Consider the following 11,368-nt stretch of genomic DNA (forward strand, 5'->3'; position numbering starts at 1 on the left):
TGGGATCTTCAAAGAAACATGTGTTGGCTGATTGGTCTTCTTGGATTAGTCTTTAATGCACCCTTATCTTGCCATGTCACATCATCTTGAATTTTTGAAGGGAGTTTTGGCTAGGATTAAAATCCAAGACTCATTTTTAAGCTGTTTATCTTGAAATCAAATACATATTCGGCTGAGGCATACACAAGACAAAACTCTTATTGATTTGGTTGACTTGATTTCAAACTTCTTAAGAAGAAAATCAAATAATCCTCCTTGAATTAAAACTTTAGCCTTTACTTTCTTTTAAAATGTCCAACTTGCATTTAAATACTCTTATAAATTGAATAAAAAGAGTCCTTATGTGATAATAATTCCTTCAATAGCTGAATGTACATAAGACATCCTTGAGCTAATTGGATTTGGCAATAGCTCTCCCATGCATGATTGAATATTGCTTGATCTTGTGCTTGGCAGAATCCTACATGGATTGCATGGCATTCATGTCTAAAGGTATCAAACCCTAAAAATAAAGAATTCAAACATAAAAATTAATAAATTCAAGTAAATTTTCAAATTTTGAAACTAAAATGGGCTAGTAAACACTATATTTAATAGTCATCACAAAATCAAACCAAATTGGGCAAAAAAATATAATGCAAATCAAACTACTAAATGCCATGAAATTAAACCTATGAGCTTAAATACTAAGAAAATGACCTAAGATGAAGTGGCATTATTAAATTTAAATGAACTAACTTAAAATAAACCTAAAAATGAACTAAAATGATGCATGAAAATTGTTTTAAAATGACAAAAAAAATAAGAAAATTAAGATAAAACTGGAATACTAACATGCATGGAAACTAGGACCTATGAACTAAAATACTATGCAAACATGATCTAATCTAAGGAAACTTTAAAAAATGCATTTATTACCTTAAATAGACTTGAAAACAAATGAAAAAGGTGTAGGTGAGCATTTTCTAAAAACTTCTAGATTTTACACAAAATTGTTGACAAGTTTGGTAAGAACTCAAATCGAAGATAATGACCTAATAGGGTAAATGCTAACAAAATTGAAGATTCCTACGTGCAATGTGAAAACCATGAAATAGCATCAAAATAAAATTAAAAATGCACCAAAATATATTCAGGATACTCGACTAAAAACTGCATACAAATTTAAGAAAAACTATTTAAAAAAGCAAGAAAATGGAAGAAAAATGCATAAAATGAAAGTCCTATGTCTAAGGCATTTAATCAAACATGCAATAAACACTTAAACATGATTTAATAACATAATAGAAGCATAAAACCAATATGCAAACAAAAACAAAAATTCAAAAGCAAAATGTAAAAACAGGGCAAAAAAATTAAAGGGCAACAAATATAAAGTGCAAGTAAATAAATAGGTAAAAAGTCAAGCCCTTAAGCCCTATGATGTATCCATCAATCTAGCATCCAAGGCCATCCCTTTCAAGCTTTAAATAACTCCACCATCATGCAAACTTTTTGGAAAAATAAAAGAGACAATATCTGGAAATCGGCAAAAAATACAAAGCTGGGTAGAAAAGTACAAGCAAGAAATTAAATGAGGGAAGAAAAATCAAACACATAAGAATCAAGCCTTTTGATGGCTATTGATTAATAAGAGTTCATCTAGCCATTAAAAGCCTTCCTTTTCCACAAGATCAAGGTCAAAATAAGGTCGAAATTAGCTAGAAAAATCTTTAAAATGGGTTGGAAATTTTTGGGTGGAAACAAAAATTGCATTCAAGAAAATGTAAGTAAATAAAATTAAATGAAGAATAATATGCAAGTGCTGGGAAAGTAGAATAAAAATGACATTAAAAATGAACTAAATAAAAGAGAAAAAAACAACTTCAAGGGAGCTAAAGAAGCTTTGACAAGGTTAGCTAGAAAACTACTTACCAGTGGCATCATTTAAACCATGAAAACAGAAAATGGAAAGTGTTTTGAATTGAAAGGTGTGGCTTACCTATTCTATCCTAAGCTTTCCTACTTAAAGAGCTATCCTAGGTCTTTTCCTAGCCATCCAATGGTCCTTGTTAATTCATCTTGGCCTTGAAAAAACTAGTTGGGATGTAGAAAAAATGTTGCTGGTAGACAACTCCAAAACCATGACTTGTGAGGTCAATTTCTCCCCATTTTATTGCATGTTGAGCTGGCCCAATGATCTACCTTCATACCTCCACTTTAGGCACATGTAAGCATCCTTTTCCCCACTTAAAACCTCTAATTGGAAACTGGAATAAGGCAACAAGTTGAATCTAGTCTAGACTGGCAGCTTGGTGCTGACTTGGCTCCCATCATTTATGCCAACTTAGATATGCCCATGTGTTTCGCCAATCAATTTCCACCAAAAAGCCACCTCATCATAGGCATTCTTTATATGTTTTAGCCATAAATCCCCTCCAAATAGTGCGAATCAACTTGTATGAAAAGAACACAAAAAGAGTCACTTTCATTGTGGTGCCAATTTGTCTTGTAGTGAAATTGGTGCCCTCTCTTTTATGATCTCTTTTTATTGATACTTTAGGTTTAAGATTCAGCTTGATTTATGGCTTTTCAGCTTGGCTTTCCTCCTCTTTAGGTTCCCTAAAACCAGTTTTCATCTTCCCAAATTTAGCTCTATACAATGCAAGCTAGCTAATGCAAGTCATGAGGCTTACACAAGACTAGTTGCTAGCTCATGGCTTGGGCACTCCTTGGACATGGCTTGGTAACTTGTGTCTCATCTTCATGGGTTCTTTTCTTCATTAATTTTAGCTTATCTCACCTCCTAAGCTTCCTTTGCAATGCCTTGGCTAATTTCCCTTAATAGGTTCAGCCATTACTAGCACAAGGGCACTAGGTGTGAGCATAATTCCAATTCACCTACACATGCAAAAATATAAAAATTAAGTGGGTAATTAAACAAAAATTGATCAAATAAGACATAAAATTAAACAATTAACCACATGATAATCCTATAAAAAATTGAATTATCAATAGTGTTGCTTGTATTCAATGTATGTAATTTTGCATACTTTGGGTTTAATTTTAGGTTCTTGCATAATTTATGTTTTGGTTAGATTAATTTAAGTTGGTTGCATCTTAATACACTTAGTTACTTGTTTACATTATTTTATATTTAATTTCATCTTAATTTATTATTTTTACATGTTTTTAAGTTTAATTGCATTATTTAAGTTTTGCTTTTTATTAGTTTGCATAACAATTCATCTTTATTCTAAAATCTCCAAATATAAATAAAGGTGAGACAACTTTACTACTTGATTCACTCTATTTACAATCCTCCTAGGAACAATACTCTACTTACTATATATTACTTGTTTTGATTTCGTGCATTTGTAGATTCTCAACCAAGTTTTTGGCACTATTGTTGAAAAATGGTGTAGTTGATTCAATATTGATACTAACCATCTTTCTCATAGTTTAGAGTTTTTTTCTTAATTTGTTAGATTCTTCTTGTGTTGCATGCATTAAGCTGAGAGTTTTAGTTTAGTACCCTTAGATAAATAAATTGAGAAAACTCTTAAAAAGATAAAAGGGTAAAAAGCAAGTAACTCTTGAACACCTAATGGCTAAACAAAAAGAGAATCAAAGAACACTGAGGGACTATGCTATCCCATAATTAAATGGGGGGCTAACCATTTAGGCCAATAATTTTAAACTGAAACCATTTTATCATTAACATCATTTGAAATTTAGTCCAATTTAGTGGGTTACCTAGTGATGGCCCCAATTTACACTTAATTTTCTAGAAATTTGTAATACCGTTAGGCATAATGTTATTATTAATTATGCCATTAGACTAAGGCTTTTTCTCTTTTCCTCTAAGAGACAAGGCAAAAAGCTAGCTGATCATTACATGGGATGGTCTTGTTCAAAAGTTTCTAGCAAGATGTTTCCCATTCGCAAAAATCACTAAGATGAGAAATGAATCATTGCATTTTAAAAATTTAAGGCTGAATCCATGTTTAATGCATGGGAGAGATACAAAGAGTTATTGAAGAGATGCCCACATCATGTTTTGCCCAATGGTTACAAGTCTAAATATTTTATAATGGGCTAATGGTACAAGCTAGAACAACCATAGATGCTGTTGCTTGTGGAGCTTTGATGAGCAAGTCAATTGATGAAACATGTGACTTGATAAAAGAGATGGCTATAAACAATTATGAATGGTCTAATAAAAGGGTAGCTCCAAATAAACTAGTTAGGGTGTATGAACTTGTGCCTTGATCACCCTTGCTTCCTAAGTTGCTATTTTAGCTAAAAAATTTGATTCTTTAGGAACCAACTCTACACCTAACCATGTTTAAACCATAGAAAGTCCCTTTGCCTTGTGTGATATTTGTTGGGGGAACCATTCTCAAGATAGATGTCTTATTAGAGTCAAATCTGTCTAACTTGTTGCTTAACCCAAGCAAAAATTTAACCTATACTCAAACATTTATAATCAAGGTTGGAAACACCACTCAAACATTTCTTAGGGTAATAACCAAGGGCAAACATCCCCTTATCATTTTAGACCCATTCAACCACCTAGTTTCCATTAAGCACAACAACTTTAACACCATCATCTCCCTTATTGCAAGAAAAAAAACCTTATAGGGAAGAGATTATCACCCAGATACTACAAAACCAAGTAATTTCCATAAAAAACCTTCAGGTTCAAATGGGTAAACTTGCTAGTGCTCTCATAAACTGCCTCCAAGGAACCTTGCCTAGTACCACTGACCAAAACTCAAAAAGGCATGGTAAGGAGCAATGCAATTCCATCATCATAAAAAAAATAAGTGGTTGAATAAAGGTAAGGGTGAAGTTGATTCTAATGATGAGTTTGAGATGGAAAAACCTATTATGGTGAATATGCCTAGTTTTGTGAAAGTTGTGGAAGAGAAAATGGAGAAAATTGAGGAAGATCCATGTGAAGATGAAATTGAAGAAGATCCAAATGAAGATGAGCTTGAGGTAGAAGTCATGGCTATAGAAAAGAAATCAACAAAGAAGAGGCTATTGGATGATGGAATAATTCATAATGATACGGTTGAGAAATCAATTAAAGAAGGACCATTGGTGAAAGCCAAGGCAACTATTGAAGTTGTGGAAGAGAAAGGTAAGGAAAAAGTTAAAATTCAAGCAAAACAAGCAAAGATGAAGATAAAAAAAGGCTTACTCCAAGGACCTAATGTAAGCAGTAATTCATTCTTGTAGAAAAAGTTAAAAAGTCTAATTTGGATAAGCTTATAGCTGAATTAGAGAATGTTACACTTACAGATAAGTGTAACATCATGCTTCAAAGGAATATGCCATAAAAGTTTAATGATCTAAGGAGTGTTTCGATTCTTTGTTCTATTGGTTCTATTTTCTTTGAAAAAGCTTTATGTGATGTTAGTTTAAGTCTTAATTTAATGCATTTGTAAATTTTTCAAAAATTATGGATTGGAGACTTAAAGCCTACAAGAACTTTTGTGCATTTGGCTAATAGAACTATTAAACATCCTTTAGGAATGATGGAAAATGTTCCTCTGAAAATTAATAAGTATGCATTCCTAGTGGATTTTATTGTGATGAATATAGCTTATGAAAGAAAATCTTTATTACCTTAGTAAGGCCATTCCTAGCTATATCTTGGTCGTTAATTGATGTTCACAAAGGGATGCTTATTATGAGGTTCCAAGATAAGGAGATTGTATTTAAGTTTAGCACCTTTAGCACCCTTAAAAAGAATAAGTTTTTTATGGATGTTTTGAAGAAATATGTAAATGGAAGGAATGCTAAGAATGAGCTAATTTATTTAAGTCCAACTAAGAGGAAAAAGAAGATGATGGATGCTAAAAAGGAGAAATCAGTAAAAAAGGAGATGAACTTAAAGCCACCTAAAATGAAAAGGAGAAAAGAAAAAGTCATGTTGATGGAGCTAGACACACCTAATGCTTGCATACATGGATTGTATAAAAATAGAGTTCATGAGCTTGAAACCCTTAAATCATAAAGCAACATGAAAAACACCAAAAATCAACCAAAATTTAAAATTTAGCACCACTTTTAGCATGTAAGAACACTATATTTTAAGGTGCAATAATATACACCCGCACTTAAATCTTTGCTTGTCTTCAAGTGAAAGCCTTAAATCAACAAAACTAAAAATCATTCTACATACTCATAAAGTCTAAATTTATATAAAATTCTTATCATGCACTAGTGCATAATACAAAGCTAACTATAAACATAGAGTTAGAAAACTTCTTTAAGAAACAACCTCCCAATATCTTATGCTCTTTACACATACACATCTACTCAAACCTTATTATTGCTACTTTTCATATAGAGCTTGCAAGTGTACAAATCAAATAATAAAGTGGAGTATTCTAGTATCATCTTTTAAGGGATTACAGAATAGAATGTTGGGTTGTTCATAAGTACCAAAGGTTAAAGCTTAATAGCTTATATCTAAATAGATGAAAAATTAGGGTTTTAAGGTTATAGGGATCAAGAAAAGATTAAAAATGATGTGTAAGCAGGGTTCTTAACTCCACCTACTATTACTAGGGAAGTAAAAGACTAATGCCAAAAACTAAATTTAATAAAACAATAATTAAAAGATTGTAAAATAAGAAAATAGAGTTAATAGCTGAATGCTTATAAAAAAAATGGAGATTGTATGTAAACAACTTAATAAATAATAAAGAAAATAGTGATGACCAAATCTTGTAAAGAAAATAAAAGAACATGGATCTTAAAAAATAAAAATTGCTTTTATGGAATTTAAAGAAAACAAGAACAAGATTTGAATCTTAAAAGCAAGAAAAAAAAAGATCTTGAATGAAATACTTCTTGTTTGAAAAAGAATTTAAAGAACCTTATTGGCAAATCTATCACCTAAGCCAATAGCTCAATTAAAGAAATAAAAAAACTATGAACTAAGAACTCAAAGAGAGAAGAGAAGTGTGAGTGGTTGATGGAATAAGATGAATGGCCTTCTTATTTATATAGTGGGATTCGACCTAAGGGGTAGGAATTACAAGTTGTATTTTCAAATTCAAACTCTAGGTGATAAACTTATCTTCATCTTCTCAATAGTCATAGCCGAATAGGACTTTTTCAAGCTTGAGCAAGCTTGGCTGAATGGGGTCTTGATGGTACAATCTTGGCCCTTTATTTTGTCTTGAAGCAATCTTGATCAAATTTCCACTCTTGGATTTGGCTAAGGGGATTCCAAGAATAATTTGATTTTTCATTAGTTATCTTGTTAATTATGTAACACATCTATTGTTTCATCAAAATTCTTCATTGGATGAGTGAAAGAGTCTATCATGAGCAAAACCACTCTTGGCCAAACAGATGAGAGTTCTTGGTGTCATAGAGTTTTTTAATGCTAAGTAAAAAAATCCTTCTTTGATATAATCTTTTTTGGCTAAATAGATTGAGCTTGTAGAGTCCATGGTCATGTAGCTTCTCTTTCTCCCTTGCTTGGCCAAATGTGATAGAGTCTTTGTGCAATTCATTCTCTTCATGGCTAAGCAAAGAAAGCATGCTTGTCTTAAAATTTTGTCTTGGCTAAATGTGCTGGAGTCCAAGTGAGCTTGAAATTGCATGAATATAGATCAAGATGGTGGCATGGAGCTTCCATTATTAGGTTGAATATGTTCCTTGCATGCTTGCATACATGGCTTGCATTGAAATGAAGTCTTGAACTTAAAAACCTAAAGCCATGAAAACAACATAAAAGGCTCTAAAAATCATCCAAAAACTTAAATTTTAGCACCATTTTGACCCATAAAAACTTTATATATTTTGGTGCTATCACAACCCCACACTTGAATTTTTGCTTGTCCTCAAGCACAACCATAAATAAACAAAATTGAAGAACACTATAAACATCCTTAAAGTAAAAAAATTATACAAAACTCTTATCATTTACTATTGCATAATGCAAAGTTAAGAATAAACATAGAGTCATAAGAATTTTCTTCAAAAGCAAGCTTTCAATATCCTATGCTATTTATACATAGAAATATACTCCATCTTTAATTCATGCATATAACTCAAGTAAATAGAATCTAAAACACTTCATCACATTTCAATTAAAGATATAATAGACTTCATATGTTTACTTTCCTTATCCCTCTCCACTAATGTTAAACCTACATATTCAATTCAAAATTAAAAGGTCATTTAGGCTTGTAATGTAAGGCTTGGGTAAAGGTAGGGAAAAGGGAATTTTTAGGCTTAAAATCCCTAAGCTTATTTTGTTTTTGAACTTCTTAGACTTTGAACAAATAGAGCTCTTTTTGAAACTTGACTTGTGAGGCATCACTTTATTCTTTTTTGTATTTTTGGCATTTTTCTCTTTTTTTTTTTGAACTTAGCTATTTTTGGCTTTATTAGGCTTTGCTTTTCATACTTTTGCCATTTTCTTTCTTTCACTCTCTCTTTGCACTTCTTTTCTTTCCAAATACAAGAATATGTCCATAATACACAAGTAAGCATAATAGGTTAAGTCAACAAAAGGAAGGATAACAATAATCAAAGAAAAAGCTTATTAGGCTGTAATGTGGCTAAAATAAACAAAGAAAAGGGATAATGTATTAGGCTCAAAGTATAGGTACTAAGGATGCACTATCACAAGGTAGGCTTGAAAAAGGTTCAAATAGTCCAAAGAACTGCCTAAATCATCTCTTGATTCAAATATAGTCTAGGATTTTTCCTTAAGGGTTGAGCAGGTGAATGCTAGAGCACTTACTCATATTTTAAATCTCATGCAAATCCATATCTTACAATCTTTCACAAAAATCATAGCATTTTATATAAAGAGAATAAAGATGCATGCTTAAAAGTCATATCTAAAAAAAAACATGCTTAAGAATTCTTTTCAAGTTCTACTATATCTACACTTAAATTGTATATCATACTTTAGTCATTTTAAAAGAATATGTGCAACTTTCAACTAAGTGAACATCATAGTGAGATTTAGCATGTCCATTTGGTTTAAAAGCAAAGATGAGTTACAATTTCCAAAAAATAAAAAAGTTTTCTTTTACCCCCATACTTAAATAGAATCATGTATCAAAAAGCTCAAAGGAAAAAGAAATACTCTCTAAATTTCTTAAAGCCTAACATCATGAGGCATCATTCTTACTTCTTTTTATCCTTAAAAACAAAAACACTAAAACAAAAGATAAAAGAAATAAAAAATCATAATCATTAAAGTAAAACTTAGGTTGCCTAGTTTTGGTCAAGCTTGGCCACCCCTAAATCTATACAAAATCATCTTACCCCTTTGGAGGGAGCTTACTTGTTGCCTTCTTCTTTGTGGTATAACATAAATAGACTTTATTTAAAGAGGTGGATTAACTCTCCTAGTAGGGATCACATAAACTAAGCTTGAATTTTTAAAAAGTTTGACATGATTGGAGCTAAGGTCTGCTAAGTGTTTTAAAGGGTCAAGGGCTTATCTAATAGGTTAGACTTTTTCAGGGTTTCTTTGACTTTGATTGCACTAACACTTTCTTCATCTCTTAATACACTATACCCTATAGTTACAAATTATTTCTAAATCTAAAGGTAAGGCTAGCATTATAAACATCTATTAGGGCTTTGGTAGTAAATAGGAAAGGTCTTCCTAAAAGTAATAAAGCCTCATCATCCTCTATGTTTAATACTGCAAAATCCACAAGGAATACATATTTTCTAACTTTCACTAAAACATTATTCAACATTCCTTGTGGTAACTTAACAGATTGATTAGCAAATTTACTATTGAACTAGGAAGGCTTTTGCTCTCCATAACTTAGCTGTATGAAAACATTCATAGGCATATTAGATTTATACTTGAACCAAGATCATAAAAAGCATCAAAGAATTTTAATTTTCCAATTTTACAAGGTATAGTAAAACTCCTTATATCTTTATGCTTTTTAGGTAGGAGTTGTTAAAGTTTAGGGTTGCAATCTTCTATGAATGTGGCTTCTTTTAAATCCTTGAGTATCTTTTTTCGAATAGGCCTTGGGGTAAGTGTTTCTATGTTGAAATACTATCGATGCATTCTAATAGTAATCCTAGGGCCTGGTTAAACTTCCTTTTAGACCTTTTTTTTTTCTTTTTCATGATCTTTTCTTGTGTTACCTTTTCTTCTTAGTCATTTTAAATAGGCTTACCTTGGACTATGCTTTTAGATTCAAGCTAAATACTTTATAGTAGTGCTTTCCCTACTTGTAGTAGCATTTGTCCTTCTTTAGGAGTCCCTTCAATATTCTCTTCTAGATCCTCTTTATAATCCATCTCAACATTTGCTTCCATAAGGTTTTCCTTATAAGTTTCTATGTCTTCAAGGGCCTTCAATTCCATGGGGTCAAAACCTTCTAAAATTTCTCAACCTAGTCTTAAAATCTCATCATCTTTTAAAAAATCCTCTTTTTCCAATGAAATTTACTTCAGGTTGTCTTACAAAGCTAGTTATGTTTACTATTATAGGTTTACCATCTTCTTCATCAGAATTATCCAACTAACACCTCCTAAATAATAGATTGCATTACATCCCTCCTTGCCTTACCTTTTTAGTTTAGTTTTAGTGTTACTAGGTAAGGTACCTACTAGGCAATTAGCTGTGGCTTAGTTAAGTTGACCAATTTGGTTTTCTAGGTTTTTGATTGATGTAGTTTGACTTTATATGTTGGCATTGTTGGCTTGCCTTAATTGAGTCAACATATCCTCAAATGTAGGTTTTTTTTCTTGGGGTGGGTGATAGTTTGGCAGATTAAGGTGATAGTTGTTATTTTGGTTGGTAGTGGTTTGGTGGTTTGGTTAGTTTCAAGAGAAGTTTGAGTGATTTTGCCATCCAAGATTGTAGGTATTACTATAGGGATTGCAATTTGGTTTGGCTTGTTGGATGTATTGGACTGGTTCTACCCTAAATTGGCATCTTTCTAAAGAATAGGTTGCTTCACACATGTCATAGGATACAAAAGGGTTTTATATAGCATTTATAGGGTTGGCTTAGGATTGTTTCCTAGGCCTTCAATTTTCTAGGTGAAGCAGCTAAATGGAAGTTAATAGAAGTAATAGCAACCTTAAGTAAACTAGTAGACTTTTTTACTAACCTTTCTTTCCTTGCCCCACTGGTAATTATTAGTAGCCATTTCTTCTATAAGCTTATTTACTTCTTCAATCCAATAGCTAAACCTAAGGTGGTCCTCATAGGTGGTGTGAGACCATTGTAAAAGATCTAAATCTTGAACCATTAGGGTAGTCTATGATGTGGGCATTTTCTTAGCAATTCTTTAAATCTTTCCCATCCATGATATAGAGTTTCATCATCAACTTACAGAAAAGTGGTAATCCCATCCCTTAGCTT

General features: G+C 31.8%; 2 non-coding genes across 2 annotated transcripts; one reads left to right on the forward strand and one right to left on the reverse strand.

The window, feature by feature from the left end:
• Positions 1–3,935: 3,935 nt before the first annotated feature.
• Positions 3,936–4,041, reverse strand: LOC149518460 (small nucleolar RNA R71). The gene has a single exon (XR_016343404.1). It is a non-coding gene; the product is annotated as a small nucleolar RNA R71 (small nucleolar RNA).
• Positions 4,042–11,261: 7,220 nt separating this feature from the next.
• LOC149518461 (small nucleolar RNA R71) lies at positions 11,262–11,368 on the forward strand. The gene has a single exon (XR_016343393.1). It is a non-coding gene; the product is annotated as a small nucleolar RNA R71 (small nucleolar RNA).

The sequence above is a fragment of the Durio zibethinus genome, chromosome 6 (genome assembly GCF_047325235.1).
Source record: "Durio zibethinus cultivar Kanyao isolate XHJ-2024 chromosome 6, ASM4732523v1, whole genome shotgun sequence".
Taxonomy (NCBI): domain Eukaryota; kingdom Viridiplantae; phylum Streptophyta; class Magnoliopsida; order Malvales; family Malvaceae; genus Durio; species Durio zibethinus.